General features: G+C 50.4%; 1 protein-coding gene across 6 annotated transcripts in view; it reads right to left on the reverse strand.

The window, feature by feature from the left end:
• Nucleotides 1–5,472, reverse strand: part of PIGQ (phosphatidylinositol glycan anchor biosynthesis class Q) — a 48,486-nt gene extending 43,014 nt beyond the window's left edge. For 3 of the 6 annotated variants that reach the window (XR_012647708.1, XR_012647707.1, XM_075010507.1), the window contains exon 1: nt 5,420–5,472. The gene's annotated coding sequence lies outside the window, so the exon portion shown is untranslated. Of the gene's footprint in view, nt 1–373; nt 469–2,347; nt 2,401–4,228; nt 4,310–5,419 lie in introns of those variants that run through there. The other 3 variants (XM_075010508.1, XM_075010510.1, XM_075010509.1) reach the window with 3 other exon arrangements.
• Between the last annotated feature and the right edge of the window lie 17,114 nt (nt 5,473–22,586).

The raw sequence follows: 22,586 nt of genomic DNA on the forward strand, positions 1-22,586 counted from the left end.
AATCTGTTTCTCAGTTTCTCCATCAATAAGATGACAACTACTGATCTACTTCACAAAGGGTTCTAGTAGGCTTAACTAATTAAAGTCAGATTGAATTCCTTGTCTGGAAGGTCCAAAAGAAGGGCAAATATTATATTCACTTATTATCCCTGCTTTGCCAGTGGTCCCTGATCACCCTGCAATCTAAAATAATTTTTCCCCAGTTCAGGGAGAACACATTTCTGTGGTTTTATAAAGCACTTTAACAATAAATACATATATTCTGAGCCTTAGACTAGCTGACAATGTCTCTTTACATAACACTGAAGTATCTAATAGAAATATAATTGCATTAAGGAGGGTGCTCTCTCTCAAAAAAAAAAAAAAAACCCACCAGCATCCGGTGACTTCTGTCCTTTTCTGTCCTTCAGTGCTTTGCTAGGGATGTGAAAACTCCATGAACCCCTCAGGCTGGCATCTTTGCAATGGGAGCAGTCAATTGGAAAGAGAAATACATAGTATATTCATAACATGCTGAGAGGACTCAGAATAGGGAACTCTTTAGTGTGTTTTTTCCTCTGTGCTTAATAAAGTTTAACTGATCTACTACATCTATACACCCGTCAATTTGCTATGGAAAAGATACACTTGTTTGTGATGGGAAGGGCAGTGTGGAACAATTACACTAAATCACTTGACTAGTCACATAACCGCCAACCTGCCAAATGCAGCGGTAGGAACTCACTGCTCATGGATGAATTCCTTTCAGCCCCTTGAGGGGGAAAGGTGAAGTTTTCATGGCATGTGCTGACAGTGGGGCAAACATCACAATTGCTGCTATCAACAGCCAATTTTTCCAGGGTCTGAATTTTCCCCTTCATTTCACAACAGCTGAGGCCACCCCAATATTTTTGCATTAAGGAGGGGGCATGTGTGTGTTTCTTGGGATTTTTAGAGTAGCAACTTAGGTGCAGCATTCTGAATGCTGTTAAGAGCTGACAGCCTGCTCAGCTCCTGAGGGGAGTGAGCACTTTGCCTCACTATCTGACAGTCCCCTCAGGCTGACTGCAAGAGCAGCATTCACAGACCACAGAGGGAGTTACATCCTTCCCTCCTGGGCCAGAGGGATAATTTCTGCTACATGGAGCCTTTGAGGAAGTGAGATCTTAAAAGAACCTCAAACAGACAAACTCTCACAAATACATAGATTATCTGCCTGTTCAAGGACTCCTCCTGAAAAATAAGAGCTAGGACCACCAAATTCTGTCTACAGCTTTCTCTCATCATAACTTAAAGCAAGGTAAGGGTTTGACTGTGTCAGGAATGGGACTACTTCTCATGAAACATACAGAAAACAGACAGAATCACCACCAGGCAGGTGAAAGGGGCTGTCGGGAAGAGCCTCATCCCCTGGACTGCCCCAGCCCCGAGCCTCCCACTTCCTAAGCATCCTTTGGGGGTGGGGTCTTTCTCCCCACCCCAATTCATACATGAACATCGCTGGATGTTCCTCTGCAGCAGGGACCCAGAAGAAAATGCATAGTTTGTTGCATTGCTCACTCTGGATGGAAAGACAAACCCAGACTTCCCCTTGCTGGGAGACATTTTGAAGAGTAAAGGGACTTCAAAGTTGCCCAGGGACTTGAAAGTACTGGCAGGTTAGCCACAGCTACACACAAGCTGGCAAGTTGACATTTAATGCTTTGAAGTTGCTGCGGGGGATAATTAGCTTAATGAAGTGCTGAATATGCAGGACAGCACTTCATTAATATATCTCCCGACACCCTACTTACCACGCTCCCTTCAAAGTAGGGTGCTAGTGTAGACATGGCCATATTGAATCTAAATGGGGGTGGGGCACAGAGAACTGAGAGCTGCAGCTGAAAAGCTCAGACCACAATCTCAGACCTGGCAAACCAAATAGGTTGAAAAAAAACCCATCAGGACACAATTTTTACCAATAGGGACCAGAACAGCTTTTTGGAAAGAAAAGAGGGGAGAAAGGTCACAGTTGTATTGTTCTACTACAAAATATGGACCACCCTTACCAGATTGGAGGCATGTCACCTGTTCGTATCTGCTCAACACAGATGGATAATTAGAAAGGTTTTATTTCTCATATTTTTACCACTATCAAACTGCTGCTTTTCAGTAAATTTCTTTTTGAAAGATTGTGGGATTTGTTCAAGAAAGCTTACTCATTATCTTCCCACATGTCCTAAGACCATTAAAGGAACATCATCAGGTGAGCTCTGGTGCAAAACTTAGTTGTTAGTGAAAAAATGCTCTTACAAACTTAAGGCCAATAGACATGTTTCCAGGAATTACAAGTAATCAAATGAAAACACATACACAAATAGAAACTTACTTTAAAATTATGCTGTAGTGACTGCATTCTAGATATACTGTGGCACTGAATACCTAAAAGTAAAATTTCCCATCAATTGATTTTTTTTTTTTTTTAAAAAAAACTGAAATTGATCAGGATACTTTAACTTTTCCAGAGACAAATTCAAAAGATGAACAGTGTGAATAGTAAAAAGTGAATAAGATTTTAGATATTTCGGTCTTAGCCCCCTATGGCATTGTTCACAACATGGCATAAGTGAGGATTTTTTTCCAATGGTGATACTTATCTTGTCATGGTACCTTTAAAGCTGAATTTTTATTTTGTAATTTTTCAAAGTAGTGTCAGCAGTTTTTAAAGTGCTCATAGAGCAAGAGATTTCCAAAGTCCCACACTACTCTCCATTCCACAGAGTCCTTGTCAATTCAACCATCCTTTGTAGAAACGGACTGGTGTTTCACATAGCTTTGATGTTAATTTTCTTCTCCACTTTTTATAACCCCCACTAGGAAGAATGAAGGTAAATGCTTCTCCAGTTTTCCCCCCCTCTGTATTTGGGTAAAATGGATTGTATTGTTCTCTTCTCTCCTCCTGCCCACCTCTCCCCAACCTAAATTGACCTGGAATTATTTGAGTTACTACCTTGCTCGTGCATCAGTCTAAACAATAACACAACTCTGAATACATTTCTTAGTTAACTGCTGAAAATCTAGCAGAGGGAGCTCAGATATTGCTTTTAAGGGGATATTTAATATCTCTACAATAGGAAAATAAATTGTATAATGTTAACAGGCTACTGCAACATATTCTAGTAATCAGGGGATCTGGAAACTTGGGCTGTATTTCCAACTCTGCCAGTGATCCACAGCATGAACGCCTTATTCATTTCAATACACTGTATTTGAAAACTAAGAAATTGTAAATGTCAGCAGAACCTAGCATTTCAATACTGATTGTTTTACTAGAAATATCTACCAAATAAGCTTATTTTGCCAAAGCCCCAAACTGCCTAACACTCCCTCACAGCTGTTACTCAGGTGGTCCCACCTTCACACAGCCTCCATATTACTGCAAAGCAGTTATATGCTGCCACTATGAAAATCTTTGGAATACTGGAAATGGAAGATGTGGGGACACCATACAATAAATGCATTAACATAAAAATAAAACAAGATGTCAGGTGATGATTAGTCAGGTTCAACTCATTAAAAACAATGATATTCAAAGGTTTCATTTTCTGCTTTTCAAATCTGACTCTTACCTAGGAGATCCAAGCCTCAGAAAAATCATTCCCAGAGGACTGGTAATGGACACAGACCAATCACCAGCACTGTTGCCCCTTTAAATCCAGTACTGGCTAGAAGTGAGCAAAAAATGCTACTTTCACTGCTTGTTCAGTTGCCCCTATGAAACATGTTGTGATCTCCTTCTGCTTCCCTAACATTATTGCTGTCCACATCACAAAATCACCCCCAGCAACTGGGATCACATAGCCACTTCGTCAGCTTTCTCAATTGAGAGGCCAAAGTCCAAATGAACCATAGAACCTGAACTTCCTTTCCATACTTAGGCATGGTTTATCTAGGACAGGAGCAAAAAAATATTGGTATGTGTGACCCACTCTGAAGTGGAACCCAAGAATTTCAGTCTCCAGAAATGAAAGGCTGGTACCATACAAGAGCATAAAATGCACTTCTAATTCTGCAAGAGAGAGCCTGGCACCAAGCTGCCTCCTTGCTTACAATAGGCAGGAGACTTTTCTGCCTCCAGAACTGGCATACAAGCCACTGGTGGAGTAAACTCTCTAGATAGCAACTAAGACAGAGTGCCAGCCTGGAGGAGGACTATGTACAAGCCACTGCAATTTCCTTCAGACTGGCAGAAATAACAAGGTTCACTCACTGGGCTTCATTTTAACTCTTTCACGGTTATATACACCAGCTTGCTCTCGCCAAAGCATTTCATTCTGGTGATGAAATCCCTTGTGGGGCATTTCAACCTCAATGGGTTCTTGTCACAAGCTTAGACAGCTTTGGCTTGCCAGATGTAGGAGAATCACCAGACCCCGGGGTTTATGCAACATAAGAAAGGACTGAAGAACAGGGTTGAAGGAGCCTGACTGTGTGTTCTCAGTGTCTCTGACCCTTCTGGGTCACCAGAGTATACAAAGGAGCTGCCAGCATGTACTTAATCAGAGCAATAAAACAAGACAGTAGATTATAATGACTTCTCCACAAAACAGGAGCCTTACACTCTAACCCTGCCAAAGAAAGGCAAAAGAACTGAAATTACTTATGCTACTCCTTAAGCCTTCAACAAAATACATACATGGCCTAAATTAACCAGGTCACACCTTAAGCCCTCAGTAAGGGTATCAGCAAAATTCTAGAAATTAAACAGGTAAGACAACCAAGATGCTCCACACACTGTCTGTGCAGCCCCCTACCATCACTGTGAGCCCATCAACATTCCCCATAAGCTGTGTGGTTCTGCGGCTGTTCCTCAGAGATTAGCAGAGCACCGACAGAGCCATTTTGTGTTTCCATTGGTGGTGCACATTTACACATCCCTCTGTGCACATAAAAATCTATTGGGCACCCACATGAAAATCCACACATGGATGGAAAAGACTTACAGGGAACATTGGAGCCCACCCGACTTCTCTCCATAGTGCACGCCACTCAGCGGTACCCTTCACTTGCCCTCACACCACCTGTCCCCACTGCCTCCCAGTCCCCTCGTGTGATTCCTTCCCCCAGACTGCCCCTCCCTCTTCCAATCCCTCCAGTGCCCCTCCCCAGTGCCCTCCCCCCACAAGCCCCCAGTGTGGCCTCTCCCCAGTGCCCCTCCCCCCACAAGCCCCCAGTGTGGCCTCTCCCCAGTGCCCCTCCCCCCACAAGCCCCCAGTGTGGCCTCTCCCCAGTGTCCCTCCCCCCACAAGCCCCCAGTGTGGCCTCTCCCCAGTGCCCCTGCCCCCGATGTGACCTCTCCCAGTGCCCCCTCCTTCCCCTGCAGCCCCGCCAGCACGGCTTCCTCCCAGGCCGCTCTCCCTGGTTCTCTCTGAAGCCCACCCTCAAAGTCCCCGCTTCCTACCCTAGTCAAACAGCCACCAGGCCGCCTCCTCGCGACATTCAAGCCACTTCCGGCTGTGGCTGGCTTGTTGCTAGGAGACGCGGTGCGTCGATTGGAGTAGTCCGTGCTGTCCGGGCCCGTGTACGTCCGGGCAGGCATCAGCAGCCGTGGCTCTAAGGTTCCGCCCCACGCAGCGCTCCGCCCCGCACTCAGTGGGGCAGACGGCGGGTGGGCGGGGAGGTGTGCAGCCTCCCAGGCGTATAGAGCCCGACACCGGCTCCTCTCAACAGAAGGGGTGGCCAGGTCTGTCCGGGTGCGTGTGCTAATATAGCGCCAACAGCCTCCCTCCGATGATGCCTTGGGAGGAGGAGTGGGCAACCCGCGTCACTTCCCTTTCGCCCCCAAAGTCCCTCTGTGGGCATGAAATACGCTGTCCCGGGCTAGGGTGCTCTGTGGGTACCTCCCCGCAGGGGAGGTGCCAGGGACCTGTTATCGCCAGCATCGTTGGCCACCAATGGGACAGGCCACAAAAATCAAGAGCTTGGCTTTAAAATAATAATTTGGGGGGTCCCTGATCTGGCTGCAGCCTTAACAACCTTTGAGCCACCCTTGGGGCATGTATACAGTCTTCTGTCTGTAACTGTAAGGGGCCACTAGCCACAACCATGGTCCTGGCCTGGCCCCTGGCCCCCAACTGTGCGCCCAGCCCTGGCCACTGGCCCCCAGAGGCCAGCCCCCTGGCCGCTGGTCACTTTGCCACTGTCCTGCACTCCCAGCTGCCAGAGCTCTCTCCTCCTGTGACATGGATGTTGCTCAACCACAGATGGTGCTGGATCAGAGAGTCCTGGGCCAGAGAAGTCTTACCTGTAGCTGAGCACTCTTAGCCCTTCAAAACGGCTAGGTCTAATAATTGAACAGGGCTGGCTGGCCCCAGGCTCCATGGCTCCCAAAGGGGCAGGTCAGGCCACCATGTTGCAGTAACAAGGCCGATTGTGGTTCTGGAGCAAAGCGCATGGGAAGATCTGCCTTAGGCTTGCTCTACACTACCGTAGGCCATCAATCGAAGCTACACAACAAGTTGAAGTCGACATACTTGTGGTGCTGTGAGTCAATGGCAAGCACTCTCCCATCAACTCTGCCTCTGCTTCTCATTCTGTTGGAGTACTGGAGTGGACAGGAGAGCACTCAATGGTCAATATAGCGACCTCCACTGGATCGCTCGCTGCCTGTCTATCTGGCAAGTAGTATGTCAACATTTTCTGTGCATGAAGTTATCCTGCCCCAAATTATGGTTTTACAAACAGCTGAAACTTTTCACAGGAAAGTGTCAATTCACACAGAAAAAAATTTAGTATGAAGACAGGTCATTAAACCTTTTTTTCAGGGAGAACTCGGGGTTGTCGTACCTGCATTGGTCCCAGGCTAGGAGAGAAACAAGGTGGGGCAGTTAGATGTTCTCTCCTGCAAGCTCCAAAGTTTGTCTCTCTCACCAGCAAAACATGGTCCAATTACAGCTATAACCTCCCCAGCTTCTCTCTTTTGTGGAAAAAAAAAATATGTCAGTTTTTGGACCCGCTTTGCCTGCCTGTGACTTATATGCTGAGCATGTTGCCAACACAGCACTTCCCACCTCAGTCACATCATTCAGGTAGCAGGAGTCCCAGTGCCAATGGTCACTCCCTTGTCCCATGGCAAACTGGAGCACTGCCCCAAGACATAGGACCAGCCTTGTCCTTTCCTTTCCTCTCAGCCTCTCTCAAGTCCTTCTTCCCCCATATCTTAGCAACTAAGTGGAGCAGCGAGCGGACTGAGAGGGATGCCATAGCACCCCTGTCCACCTGAGCACCTGGGGCCCAACTCTCCATGTATTTTGCTGTCTATTGTCCACTGAAATGAGCGGATCCTTAGTGCTGAGCTGGTCCAGCAAAGAGAAAACTCAGACAGGGACAGCAGCTTGTGAACTTACCCCCTCGCCTGCGTCTTTCCAAGGCCTCAGATAACTGAGAACAACACACTACAGTTCAAACTGTGGTTGCTCTGAGCCCACTGATAAGGACAAGCGGTGGCTTAACTCCTCCGATGCTGGACCCAAGTGGTCAAACGACATCCGCCTCGCTGAAAATGCTAGCGGGCCATCTTCAGCTCCAGGGCCCTATTCTTCTTTCCCGTCTAAAAGAGAGGACTCTGTCTAGTTACATAGTGAGTACTTTGGGATAGGAACTCTGTCTGTGCCCTGTTACTGGCTGGGCCTTAGGCACTGCTGCAATAAACATATATGGAGGTGAGGGGAGGGGCATTCATAATCTCTTCCTGTCCATATTGTCCACCTAGGCATCTGACCACTCTTCCTGGGCCATCTCCCCATCTTCTTTGATTCTATCATGGTGATGGGAGGGGCCCTAGGTCTGATCCAAAGCATAGCAGCTTGATACTTCTACGCTGGGTGTCCAGGCTACGCAGGAGGGAAAGTCCTTGCCACTGTTCGTCTGAGCCCGGAATTGGGTGTTCCCAGAGCAGCCAGACAGAGTCAGAGCTAATGCCTGGTGTAATTCCCCCTGGCAAGGCTGATGTTGGAGTGAATGGGTCCTGACCAGCTCACTGCAGCTACCCATGTGTCCTCTACAGAGTCTGGAAAGGGCAGTGAAGTGTCCGTAATCCACACAACCCCTCTGGATGAGACGCTCTCTTCCTTGCCCCGCTCCCCCAGCCCTTCTACAGCACATTGTCCTTTGCTGATAAGGCTCGTGTGCACTTCACCGACTCCTGGGCTTGCAGACAGCTGTGTCGCAGTGGATAAGGTGGGAGGCTCAGTCCCAGCTGCAGGGTTTGTAACGCTCGTTACCAAGTGTAGGGCTCTCAGGGTGTGTGTGTGTATCATGCTTGCTAGAGGAACTGGATGATCTCAGCCCCATAACAATTTTAGAACCTCTATTCTGAACTCTCTGCGGGTGTTTTTTGAGCCCTGGGATGCACACTGTACTCAGTGCCCTTGGTACTGTCTCAGACAAAACAAGCTGACCCACAAATAATCAGTTATCTTTAATATTTAACTGCATCCTGAGGATGTCTGGTGTGAACTATGTACAATGGACAATGCTACCCTGTTTCTGACCTGAGCTTAATTCTCAACTCACTGTCATCCTTGGTGCCCTAAATGCGAAGCTCCCAGCCGTCTGAGACCAGTACAAGTTAATGACAGGTATCTATCTCAGCATCTGGAAGGGAACAGCCCTTATGTGCAGGAGGGAGAGAGAATTCTGGGTAAGCATGACGCAAGTTAAGCTACTGTAATGCAGCTATCAGAGGGGTAACCGAGTTCGTCTGTATCTTCAGAAACAACCAGAAGTCCTGTGGCACCTTATAGACTAACATATTTTGGAGCATCAGCTTTCCTGGGCAAAGACCCGCTTCATCAGATACATCTTTGCCCAGGAAAGCTGAGGCTCCAAAATATCCGTTAGTCTATAAGGTGCCACAGGACTTCTGGTTGTTTTTGTAAGGCAGCTGAGGCAATTCAAGTAGCCCCTGTAGAATTCCCGAGTCCCAGTTCATGTCTCTGCCGGCAGATGTCACTGTAAGGCAATCGGACGGTGGCGGGGTTACCAAAGCGACTGAAATAAACTGTTGGGCTCTATCTAGGCATTGGGTTTTGACTGTCCCTGGCTACCCCAGGGTTACTGGCCCTATAGAGGGGCCTCACACGGTATTTAAAGACTTTGACACAATTATCCCCCGTGTCTGCTACGAAAAGCAGCCCAGAGGTGGAACAAGCCACTCCCGCAGGCTTCCGCAGGCCCTTGGACACCAGGCAGATGGGAGAGCCGCTTTTGGGGAAGAGGTAAACGGCTCGGTGCTGTTCGTCTGCCACAACAATGTTGCCTTCCGCATCGGCACAGACCCCAGCCGGGTTGCCAAACTGGTGCCTGTACCTGATGCCAAGGGAGCCCACCAGCTGGTGGTTGTTGTTGAACAGCTGGACATCACCGCATTCCTCGCTGACAACGAACCCTCCGTCGGGTGCTGAGCAGACATAGCGGGGTCCACGCAGGCTGGAGACGGAGCGGAGTCTCTGCATTTTGAAGGTGCAGTCCAGAGCAAAACTGTGGACTTTGCCCTGCGTGTAGTCGGCTACCAGGATCCTTCCTGTGGAGTCCACCCCAATGCCGTGGGGAGAATCAACCTTCCCGAGTTTGATCCACTCCCCTCTGGAGAATGTGGAGCGGTGGTTGAAGAGATGGATGATCCCATTCGTCATGTCAGTCACAGCCACCATCCCTGCCCGCGTCACAGTCACATCTTCTGGCAAAAAGGATTTACTTTCCCTTCCCAGTCCCACGCAAGGCAAGGATTGCAAAGCCTGGCCTGAGCCAGTGAGGATGTGGACGCAGGGGGTGTTCTCGCTTGTCATGTAGAGAGAGCCATCCAGTGAGCAGTGTATTCCACTGGGTCCCCCATAGCAGCAGTTGTTGGGGTTGGGAATCTGCTGGACCAGGTCATTTTCTCGGTAGTGGAGGAGGTTTCTGATGTTGTCCAAGTCATGGCAGATGACCTGGGCCTTCTCAGCCAGCTGGTGGACTTGGTGTTCTGTCACCATGCCCATCCCATGGGGGCCGCTTAGAAGTGGGCTGGCCTTCTGGAGGGTAGTGTCTGATTTCATCTGGAGCATGTAAACAGTCTTCAGAAGTTTCTCCTTCTGCTGGGTGGCCTCCAGCGTATCGTCCATGACTAGTCTCTCTTCCTGTTTGGAAAATGCAATACAATCATTATAGTCCCCATAGAACAATAGCATCTGATTGCAGACACACATGCATAATTGGGGCCTCGGGAGTGGGGGTGGGGGAGAAAGAAGAAGAAGGAGAGGGAATAAAAAGGAAAAGGAAGAAAAAGAAAAAAGAAAAGAAAACAAGGGAGAGGGGGAGTCATTCATCATGAAGAGGATCTTTACACCCATTGTGCCCCATTCCTGCAAATAGTCAACTGTGTGACTGCTTCTTGAGTCAATGAGTCAGTAACGCTTTCCAAAGAAAAGCAGGAGGAGAGTGATTCAGGTGCAAACATCCATGGGTGAGAAATTTCCCTTAGTTGCATGCAAATACAGGAGTGGCTAGGAAACCCCCAAACAGCCACTCAGACAGCAATCCCATTCGCACAATGGTTTGTGGAAAAGTGAACCAAAATACAGGCACAAATGTAGTTTTACTCAACTGTTCTATGAGGGATTAGGAATACTGGGCTGCAGTTTCCTTCCTGCTCTAGTTCCCACTCACTCTGAGCTCAGATACCCTGCAAGTTACTGTAACCTAACACCAAAAGTGGCAGGCACTTAGCCCACCTGCTGACCCCCAGTGCCAATTACACCCTGCTCTGCAAAGTGCTTTTCATCGGTAGATCTCAAAGCACTTTACCAAGGAGGTCAGTAGCACTATGCCCGGTGTGGGACAGGGGAAACGGAGACACAAAGAGAAAAAGTGCTTTGTCCTGGGGCATCCAGCTACACAGTCAGGACTCAAATCCAGGGTCCTGGCCAGCACTCTAGCCCCTTGGCCACACGGAACATGCACACTTGTAGGCATACAGAACAGGCTCATAAAATGCACACCTGAGACTGTTGTTACAGCCAGCAGCTATCACAGCAATAAGCACATTACAAGCATTGCTCTGTGACATCCGAGCTCGGGCACACACTGAGACACCGACCGAGGTCAAAGATTTCCAGCTTACTTAGCTACACCTGGGCAGCTGACGCCACAGAAGCATCCAGATTCAGGCTGCTCAGTGTGAGGAGTGCAAGGGCTGGCTGCAATTTTGGCCCAAACAGAAGTCCAGAAACATAGCCACGGACAAGCCCAGGGAAATACCTTGCGTGTACCCGTGTTCTGACTCTGCTGTGGGCATGGGGCGTATGTCCTCTCGCTGGTTTGCTGCTGCTCCCCTGCTTTCCACCTTCCTGCAGCAGCTGCAGCCGCAGATCTCCTGGGGATGAGCTGGGCTGGGAGCGACTTTTGTTGTTAGTGACAGAGCTGGCTCCACTTATTGTGCCAGTGTCAGCGGGGCTGGGGTGACAAACGCAAGGAGGGCTGGGCCTTTGGAACCAGGAAGGCACTGCAGCACCCTTATGGGGGAGCCACACCCCTAGGGAACAATGCCAGCAGTCAAGGAAGCAGGGCTCATTCCCTCACTACAGCGGTCCCTCAGAGCCCCCTCTCCCGTCAAAGCAGTTTGCACACATTAGTAAGTTAACTTTTGCTGCCCGCCCCCCCCGCCCCCGGACAGTTTTATCACCCCCATCTTACAGATGTGGAAACTCAGGCACAGGAGATTAAAGTCTAAACCCTGTGGTGGTGGGAGAAGAGAGCCTGAGGGGTACTCAGCACCAGCACAAACATCTGAGGATGTTTGAATCTGGAGTCTCTGGCTCTGTCCCTTGGCGAGCTGGATTCAGGCTGGGGCTGGAAGTTGGATCATTGTGGCTTTTGGACCTGGCGCAGAACTTTGCTGAAGTTTGAGGGTGTTTGGCTCATGGGTTTCATTCTGCCTGTGATGGAAACAACGCTTGCGGTGGAGCTCGGCTCGAGAGGCGCCCCCCCCCAAAGGCTGGGTGGTGGTTGAATCTGGGATGTCCAGCACAAACAAATACCATACATAACTCAAGCCGACAAGCAGACTGGGCAGGCTCAGCTGGGCCCTGAGAGGACTGGAGGAGGCTTCAAAAACCCATCTCCCACAGCAACGGGGTTTGACCTTTTGTGGCGCTGTTGTTGGTTTGATAAACAAACACAGCCATTGGCCCTCAGGCTCCCATTCACCTTTACAGGACTGTGGCCCTGTCACAACCTGTTTGAGAGCCACCCCCAAAGCCCTGGAGTCACCTCTGCCGAGGCAGGGCCCTGACACAGCTCAGCACCCTGCCCTGGCCAGGTCCCCCTTGGCTCCAGGGGCTGCAGGGCACAGGGGACACATGCGGCTCCTTCTCCCTTTTGGCCCCTACGTCCTGCCACTAGCCAGTTTCCTGGCTCAGCTGGGCAGGGCTGGGCTGGGCTGGGCTGCAGGGGTAGAGATCCAGGTGTCCGACTCAGGCTTGGCTCCCACTGATTTCGGTGGAGTGACCCACACTGAGCTATGTATGAATGGGGGAAATTCTCTATATCTCCATTGACTCCAACTGCACTCCAGGCAGAGGTCTCTGCTGTGGTCACAGTGGCTTCAGGGAGAGGGGGCATCGCCCACCTGGGGACATGGATGATGGCCTGAAATACCAGCAGCCAGTGTTCCCTCCGAGTCTTTCCACCTAGGGTGGAATAAATTTTGTTTGGTGCAACAGGGCCTGGGTAGATGCACACCACCTGTACAAACATGTGGTGCCCACAGTGGGTAGGCTGTGGGCACTCTGCTAATCAGCTGTGCAGTACCTGACTCTCTCCCGGGTGGCTGCCGGAGTGCTCAGCTTACAGGGAACACTGCCAGCAGCCCCTGGGAGACAAGGAAAGTTAGGCCAAGAGACTACACCAAATGAACTAGCGAAGCAGTGGATGCGGGGTCCCAGCATGGAGGAGTGACTGTGCTGAAGTGGGTAACAGTTTATCCTTCCTTCAGCAACTGGCTTCCTCAAGATCTAATAATAGGCTGAGGAAGGTGCGTCCCACTCATACCGTAGCTGGGCAGCAGGGTGATGCTGTACATATGGGGACAAGGTCCTTCCTGCCCTGTGTGCATGATTAGCATTTCCTGAAGCATGAGCTTTGTTACTTCACTTTAGCCTGATCACACAATTACCCAGCCCTGATTAAAATCCAGCCCCAGAATGTGAGAGTGGAGATTCTGAACAGTTCTCAAAAGGACATGCCCATCTGTGCCTTAAGGTGCTGTGTTAAAGCTCTTTCAGGGAGCTGCTCAGAGAAAGCCCCCTTGAGGGCATACTCTCCAGGCCCAGTGCAAATGGAGACAGAGGGCTCCCCCTGTTCCCTGGGACAGCCAGGGTGGAGCTCCAGGGTCATAGCCTGGGACAGGTTTCTAGAAGCATCACTGCTCCTCCTGCACTGCCCATGTGTGGCTCTCTCCTACCTTTGATGGCAGAGTCCTGGCTGCTGCCTTGAGATAAAAACAGAAGAAAGATCCCATTTATTCTCCGCACCACTGGCCTCTCTCCGCACAGAAGCAGGAGAGTCTGCAAAAGCCCGTTACTTATACAGCCAAAACTCCCAAAGCTAGTTCCAGTCTGATAGATCCATTAACCCCCTTGGTTTACGGCATCTCCATTCCCAGAAGTGTGAGCAGCAGCTTTAGGGATCCTGAAAAGGGCTGCAGCCTGTCTGACCAGTTCATCATTAATAATAATAATAAAAATGAATGCCACCATGCAAACTCACAGCGACAGGTTTGAGGTCCTGAACGGCTTACTACAGCCCCCCAAATCTTACCCATTTTTTCCTAGTTTCTGTCGAGACAGGAAGCCCTGGGATTGCTAACACCAAGTGTGAAAAGAGACGAAGTAGGACATCATGGTCAGCTGTTCAGCTATAATTTTTCCTGGCCTTGCTCTGAGCTTGAGTGCAATAATGCTGGGAGGAAATGTGCATTCTGTTGTGCTCTGCAAACCTCAGGGAATGTCAGTTCAGCTACCAGGAAAGCTTTGCTTATAGACTTACTGGCTTTGCAAACAGTTTCTTTCAGGTCATTAACTCTCCCTACTTCTCTAACACTCCTTTGCTTCAACTCCAAGGCTGCGATGTTTCTAGCTGTGGGGAATATCCAGGGAGATTATCTGCTCAGAGACATCTGAGAGCAGGTGAAAGGAAAACCTCAATCAGAACAACAAAGGGGCTAGAAAGATACAGGCCAGGGATATGTTACTCACTTAAACTGCAGGCATTGTAGCAGATTTCCCCACAGCTATCAGGTAATAGCAACTATATCTAAACTCTCCTATCGACATATCTGTGCCTACAGCTACACTAGAGAGTTTCGTAGCCAAAACTCGCGGAGGGTGTACACACAAAACGCGTTTTGTTGACAAACTGTTGACAAAAAAAACTGTGTAGATGCTCTGGGGGGCCCTTTTGTCAACAGAGTGGCTCAAAAGGTCAATCTGCTTTTATGTGTATCATAGAATCCCAGGGCTGGAAGGGAACTCAGGTGGTCATCTAGTCCAGCCCCCTGCCTAAAGCAGGATCAACCCCCATCTAAATCATCCCAGCCATGACTATGTCAAGCTGGTACTTTAAAACCTCTAGGGATGGAGATTCCACCAACTGTCTTGGTAATGCATTCCAGTCCTTCACCACCCTCCTGGTGAAATAGTTTTTCCTAATAGCCAACCTACACCTCTCGCTCTGTAACTTCAGACCATTGCTCCTTGTTCTGACACCTGTCAACACTGAGAACAGTCTTTCTCCATCCTCTTTAGAGCCCCCTTTCAGAAAGCTGAAGGCTGCTATCAAATCACCTCTCGGTCTGCTCTTCTGCAAACTAAATAAGCCCAAATCCCTCAGCTTGTCCTCACAGGTCATGTGCTCCAGACCCCTAATCATTTTCGTTGCCTTCCACTGAACCCTCTCCAATGCGTCCACATCCTTTCAGTACTGGGGGGCCCAGAACTGGACGCAATACTCCAGATGAGGTTTCACCAGAGCCGAGTAGCAGGAAATAGTAACTTCTCTAGATCTGCTGGAAATGCTTCTTCTGTTGCACCCCAATATGCCATTAGCTTTCTTGGCTACAAAGGCGCACTGTTGACTTATACCCAGCCTCTCATCCGCTGTAATCCCCAGGTCCTTTTCTGCTGCACTGCTGCTTAGCCAGTTGATCCCCAGCCTGTAACAACGCTTGGGCTTCTTCCACCCCATGTGCAGGACTCTGCTCTTGTCCGTGTTGAATTTCATCACATTTCTTTTGGCCCAAGCCCCCAATTTGTCTCGGTCACTCTGGACCCTATCCCTACCCTCCAGTGTATCTACCTTACCCCCTATCTTAGTGTCATCTGCAAATCTGCTGAGGGTGCGATTCAACCCCTCATCCAGGTCATTAACAAAGATGTTGAACAATACTGGCCCCAGAACCGATCCTTGGGGCACTCCAGTTGAAACTGACCACCAACCAAACACTAAGCCATTGACCACTAACCAGTGGGCCTGTCTGTCAAGGCAGTTTTCTATCCATCTTACAGTCCAAGCCATACTTCCTTAATTTATGGGCAAGACGGTTGCGGGAGACTATATCAAAAGCTTTGCTAACGTCAAGGTATATCACATCCATAAACTTCCCACGTCCACAGAGCCAGTTACCTAATCAGATTGTTCAGGCACGACCTGCCCTTGGTGAATCCATGTTGATGTCTCTTGATCACTTTCCCCTCTTCCAAGTGCTCCAGAAGGGATTCCTTGAGACTCCCCTCCATGATTTTTCCAGGGACTGAGGTAGACACGATCTGTCGACAGAAGTTTTGGCAGAACATCTCTTCTAGTCTAGATGTAGCCTATGGGCCTGTGTTATTGGAGTTTAACCAAACACATGGCGTAGGGTTGCCACCTTCTGTAAATCAAACTCACTCATCAGAGTGTAGCTGTGATTGGAGCTACACAAATTTTTCAGCTGAACCTTTTTTTTTTAAAAATATGCCCTTTTGGAAACATTGAGATGTTTACAAACTCATGCCTGTTTCACTGAATTGCTTCAGTTGGGCAGGGTCGGGGGGAGGGAGAAAAGAAAGAAAAAAAACTCTGGAAAAGAATCAAAACCTTGGTTGGAACCAACTTTTTGTTTTAAAATTTCCTTTAATTTTTTTCCATAAGAATCTTTGGAAAATGGCTGAAATCTATGCCAGGTGTTTCCTTTGGCCCCAAACGATTTTGGGTTTGACTTAATAGCTGCTGAAAATTTTGAAAAATTTCATTTTCAGGTTGGCCCAAAATAATTTTTTTCTGTTTTGCATGATTATCAGAGAAATTAAAAAAAAATTGGTTCTTCACACAGCTCTGGTTGTGACATTGTGATATTGTGTTGTCATGTCACACTGCAGCTCACTCATGCGTGTATCACACTGTCATGGCAAGATGCCATCCTGCTGATGGGGGACACCCCAGTGTGAGTGGCTGTGGTCCAGCAAGCAGGGCAGAAGCAGGAACATTCTAACAGCAACCTAGAAAAGCTGAGCTGAATGGTAGGTACAACTCCAGATGGGATTGAGGGGAGGAGCCCACAATGCAGCCCAGGAGATGAAGTCATGGTGAACTGAGACCACAAAGGAAGAGGCCCTGGTCTGTCGTCATAGACTGCGCGATGGTGACTTGAGCCATATGTACCTCTGCTCTTTAGAATAGGGTTTCTCACCCCATGGGATGGGACCCAGGTTCTCTTTACGCTTTTCCATCTACGTGCAGAACACATCTTCATGGGCATAAGGCATGTGTGACTGGCCACCACCAGGGAAACACAAAACCTAGCTCTGCGAATCAGCTGGGTGGCATCTGACTCTCTCCTGAGTGGCTGCACACATGCGGAGCGTACAGGGGACACTGGAGAGAACCCAAAATGTGACCACCAGAATGTTTCAAAGGGTCGCAGGGCAGCTGCTGTCCCCTGGGGCTGGCTGGGCTCATTTCCCTGCTCCCAGCACCCCTCAGATCTGACCCTGCCATCATGGTGACAGCAGTTGGGGCAGGGAAGATCTGACACTATGGGGGTGGGGAGTGCTGGGCAGGACTCACACCCCACCCCGTCCCCCCATCAGGAGCAGGGCCCAACCAAAACCCCTCCAAAGCAGCCAGATTATTCACTAGGTCACAGCAAGCCATCGACATTTACAAATGGATCCTGCGTCTCCAAAGCTTGAGAGCCACTGCTCAGGGACACTGCAGCCTTCTGCATGTCACCAGCCCACCCACAGTCCATGCTCAGAACCCATCACCCCTACCTTGCCTTCTTCAGCAGAGTGTTCTGTTCCAGCCAGCAGGGGCTCGCCCCAGGGAAGAGTCAGAGCCCAGGTTTGAAAGAGCCTTGATTGGCTTTGGGCAGAGACAAGAACATGCAGGACAGCAAATGCATGGGACCGGGCACTGGGGAACACTCACTCCAGGAGCCTGTAAGTTTAGTCATGTCAGTAAGAAGTTCAAGGGAACAGATGCCCCTTGGCAGCTTTCAGATGGGAAGTCCTCTGTTGTGATAATGTGCCAGGCTGAGACATTGCCCTTGGCGGATTGTGTCTTCTCCCCAGTTCCTGACCTGGAGAGGCCATGCTGATGCTTTCGTTCCAAAGCGGAAGGCATTTCCAGGGTCACAAGAGGCTAAGGCACAGGGCTGAGAGGGAGGGGACATGCATTGTCTACCTGGTTCTGCCATAGATTTTTCAGGTTCAGGGCAGATCCTGCCTTCACCTGTTGGGAGGTGCAAGGGCGGGGCACAAGGAGCCTTTCCCTGATGGGCTCAGTCTGTGCTTCTATTCCTTTAACACTCCTGGAAAAGACCCACCCAGGAGCCTCCTTTCCCAACAGATGGTCCCTCCAAATCAGTCCCAAAGCTCCCAGCTGCCAGGTCTCCGGGAAACTGCCCCAGCCTGGCTCTCATCTGCCCGGTGCTGGTCCATCTTTCCCTGATGTGTGCTCTCGCCTGCCTCCATCTGCAACCTCACTCATCCCTTCACCAGTGCCCCCCCCCACTCCACTCCCGAGCCTTGGACAGCAGTTCCTATGTGACCCACCTCACTGCTGGCTCCTCAACTGCGAACAGGTCGTGCGAGGTGGGCAATGCAAGGCATGCAGAGCACCACCAACACCAAGTGCTCTAAAATCACGAGACGGGCTTGAAACGCGTGAGGTCGCTGAAACGATCCGTTCCGTTGGGGCTCCTTCCCTCAGCTGTTGGGCCTCTGAGCTCTTTTGAGCACACTCAGGCCACAGTTTCCAGCTTTTCTCCACACTCATGAGGGTTAGAAATGACTTAGTTGGACATGGAAGAGGAGGTTCTCATTGCTCACCTGCCTCCAGGAATTAGGGCTGTACGGCAAACCTGTATCTCACCAGGCCTATGATAAGATGCTGAGAGCTGGCAATGCTGTGCTGAATACCGTAGGAATGGGAGGTTTTTCCAGCAGAGGGCGGGTGGGGGGGGGGGGCAGGTGGGGCCCGGCATAACTCCACACTCCAGAGTCATCCTGTGTCGCTGGTCACCTCCTTGGCTTATGGCCAGAGTAGCGTCCCCAGCCAAACCAGGTCCTCAGCTCACAAAACAGCCAGTTTCAGCCTCATCCACATGACTGGTGCCAGCAATCAAAGAATGAAATCTCCATTGCTTTTCACCCCTCTGAGGTTTTTACTTTCCAACATTTCTGACTTGGACCACTTAGCATATGTTGACTTTTTCCGGTTTATGACTCTCGTCTATGTAAATGCGGGGGAATGTGTATTATAGGGCCTGCACCCCCTCCCCAGCCTGACCCATGGAAGATATGAGCTGTGTGATGGGGTGGACCAGGCCCCGATGCCCCATGCTAGAGGGTTTTGGCCTTGCATAGAGAAGCCATAGAGAAATCCTCCTAGCAGGCTAGTGTGGCTGCAGAGGAAGGTCCAGGACTGGCTATAAAAAGAGCTGAAGGAGCCGGCAACAGTCAGTGCCTCTGGAAGTCTCACCCTAAGGGGATCAGCTGGCTGGGGGAGTGGCTTCGCCAGGGACAGCTCTGTGTGGTCAGCTTAGTGAGCCTGACGGCCACCATGGGACTGTGAGATAAAGACCAGGCAGCTGTTGCCAGGCGCGGAAGCCCTGGGTGCAGGGGACCGCTCTTTTCCAGAGTGGGGACAGACTCAGAGACGTTATACAGAGGGCACGGAGATGGGTCCCTGGTAAACGTGCCCCCTGGAAGGGGTTCTGTGGGATCGCATACCAGGCGTGGGACTCGGCTGGCGAGCGGCGTTGCTGACGAGGCTTTTGTCTGATGACCAGAGAGTGCAGGCACATGCACTCAGCTGGGTGGGGAGGCTCACGAGAGGTGTGTGCTGCTGCGCTACAAGCTATTACAGCCCCGCATTACGTGGCCGTGGCTCTTCGGCTCAGGATCACACAGCTCCGAAGGTTTCTGGTTCAGTCCCTGGTGCGTCAGCCAGGATGGTGCCCGTCACATATGATAGGGCTGTAAGAACACCTGTTCCCTGCGGGCTGGCATCAGGAGGTCTTGTAACACTGCTACGTCTCTGTGGTTACCAGCCTCCTTAACAGCGCCAGCCCAGTGCTAGGGATGCAGCTTGTTGAAGGCCAGAGTGGTGGAGCGCACATTTTGATTTGTGGCCGGCCCTCAGGAAACAGAGGGGAATATGCTTGGATTTGCCAGCACAAAATATTGGTTCTTGAATTTCCTGCCTGGGTGGCTCATCTGCACGCAGAAGAGGTCTGGCAGCTGGTTTCTAGCTGCTGGATAGGACTGAAGGTGATTTCTTGGCTCAGCCTGATGGTGGCCCTTGAAATCTTGATTTCACAGCTCCCAGAGCAGGACAATTCCTCTCCAGGCAGCCGAGACGGCCACACTCCCCAACTGCCCGATTCAAATCCCAATGCCAGGCCCCTTCGCCAGACTCTGTACTGTTTCCTGGGCAAAAGGTGTCACCTGGTTGCCTGGGTTACAAAGGGCATGGGAACCATTGAATATGCGTGAGCCATCATCACACCCGGCACTCTCATCACCAACCGTGCACTGATGCTGTGCCTAGGGAAACCGAGGCGCGCACACATGGAGTTACTGCAGGAGAGTAGTAGACACATGCAATGTAACGTGGGACATACAATACCCGCAAGCCCTACTTTGTTACATATACCTAGGCTAAAAAAAAAGCATATCTGATCAGCAGGCTTATTAAGTTTGAATGAACCCTTCCAGGGCTTACCAGAAGCCAAGAAACGGAGTGTTAAAAGCAGCATCCTTAGTGAAGGAACAGGGTTTTGCCCTCCTTCAGCTGAAAAGCCATAAAATCTGTGAAGCACTGCCAAAGAGGCTCCCAGCATTGGGCAAAGCATTCGGGGACCTTGTCTCTGCCGTGACCCTGTGTTACCTCCAGCTCTTGGGATGGGTTCTCTAGGAGAGACTCATACACCTCTAGCACTAGAAGGGACCTCGAGAGGTCATCGCGTCCAGTCCCCTGCCCTCACAGCAGGACCCAGCACCGTCTGGATCACCCCTGTTAGATATTTATCCAGCCTGTTCTTAAATATCTCCAGTGATGGAGAGTCTACAACCACCCTCGGCAATTCATGCTGGTGCTTAACACACCCTGACAGTTAGGAACTTTTAGATAATGTCTAACCTAAACCTCCCTTGGACAGCAGGGAACTCTGTGACCGCTGTGGGCTTATGCTGAGGGGGAGGGGAGTGCAACTGGGCCTCCTTTGCTCTGCCCCGCCCTCAAGGATTGGGGATTCTCAGTGGCTCTGCTCGGCAGCCAGCGGTGTGGGAAAATGAAAAGGGAGGACCTGGGGCTTCACCCATCCGTGGCCAACCTAGATGCCTATCAGGCAGGCTGGCCATAAAGGAGGAGTAATGGCCAGCTATCAGATGCCTTTAGGTTGACCAAATAGCCGTGTAATACGGCCTGCAGTGGAGCGAGCCAGGCTTCCTGGGGGAGCGATCACAGTCGGGATAAGCCTTCCCAGCCGCTCAATTCCCATCCAATTATTTAAACACAAAGGTAAACGCTTTCACCTTTTGATCTGGGCCAGTGGCGGCCCTGTGCAGCCCACCTGCTCCTTCCCCTGGGTTTCCATTGCCTTGGAGCGATAGTATTATTCCCCGGTGCTTAGAGCAATGCCTGGGGTAGGCGGTAGGACCTCAAGGGATCTGTTCTGGATACTGCTATTGACTCAGCCCGTGACCTCGGGCTAGTTGCTTATAGTTGCAGGAGCAGAACACAGATCTCTTCCCTTTTCACGGGCTTATTTCCTCTGTGGCTCTGCTTGCACCTGGGAGCCAGCTCCCACTGCAGAGCCGTATGTGCCACTGGACTGACTTGTGCGCCCAGCACTGGGTGTGAGATTCCAAGTCGGGGAGCAGCTGAACACGTGTCCTGCTTTGGGACTGGTTCTCATGGCTATCCCTGATGAGCCCAGGTACAAGAGAGAGGAATTGCCCGGTGTCTCTTCAGATTGTTTGAGAGCTGGCTGGTGGCACTCACTGGATAGGTCTGCAGCAGCGTTCCCGGGAAGCTGAGCGCTGGGGCAGCCACCCAGGAGAGAGTCAGGGGCTGCCCAGCTGATTTGCACTCCACCTGCAGCATGTGTTTCTACGGGTGGTGCACATGGGCACCCATAACATTTATCCTGCTCTGGATGGAAAACATTTAGAGGGAACCCTGGTCTGCCCTGCAACTGGTGCAATTTCCAACTCGAGTAGACACACCTGCGTTAGCTTTGCTAGAGCCAGCACGGGAAAGGTAACAGCGTAGCCAGTAACTGAGAGAGAGCCCTGCTAGTCTATATACCAGCAAAACAAAAAAAGCACTCCAGTAGCACTTGAAAGACTAACAAAATAGTGTAGCCAGCATGGCCTTGAGCACCAGCTCATGCTAGCTACCTAAGTGCAGTCCTGCCCAACCCCCTGGGTGTGTCCTCGGGGAGGTTAACCTGTCCAGCCACCTGTGCCGCCGCAGCGATGCTGCTATGTTTATCCTGCTAGCTCTACGAAAGCTAGTTCGTGTATGTCTAGTCACACTGGAAGTTACGTCCACAGCTGCAGTGGGGACATTGCTGCTGTCTTTATGTTTAAGAAGCCCTCAGATGCCACTCAGAGCAGCTGTGTGTCCCTGGAGTGAGGCTGGGCCTCTCCTGTGAAACCCCCATGTCTGGGGGGCCCTTTCAGAACACTTCTGTTGGGCAAAGAGCAAAAGACCTCATAGGAGTTGGAGGAGGAGAGCTGGGTGGGCCTGGACTGGAGTGAGGGTGATTTCCCAAATCCCGCAGGTGGGCCAGTGCAGGACATCCCCAGGGGACGTTGGTCTCCTTTGGGTGCTTTGGAAAAAGGTTGTGGGGGCATTAAAAGCATCACCCTGGGGTGTTACTGGGGATTACCCACAAACACCGGCTGATGAGCAAGAGGGGAGTGCGAAGCACAGCACTGCTATTATAAAATCAGCCGCAGGAGCGGGATGGGACACGGCTGCATTTGCCGGAGCAGCCGGCTCCAGGGACGCTAAGAAAAGGACTGAGAAATTCCTTCTTT

The sequence above is a fragment of the Carettochelys insculpta genome, chromosome 16 (genome assembly GCF_033958435.1).
Source record: "Carettochelys insculpta isolate YL-2023 chromosome 16, ASM3395843v1, whole genome shotgun sequence".
Lineage (NCBI taxonomy): Eukaryota > Metazoa > Chordata > Testudines > Carettochelyidae > Carettochelys > Carettochelys insculpta.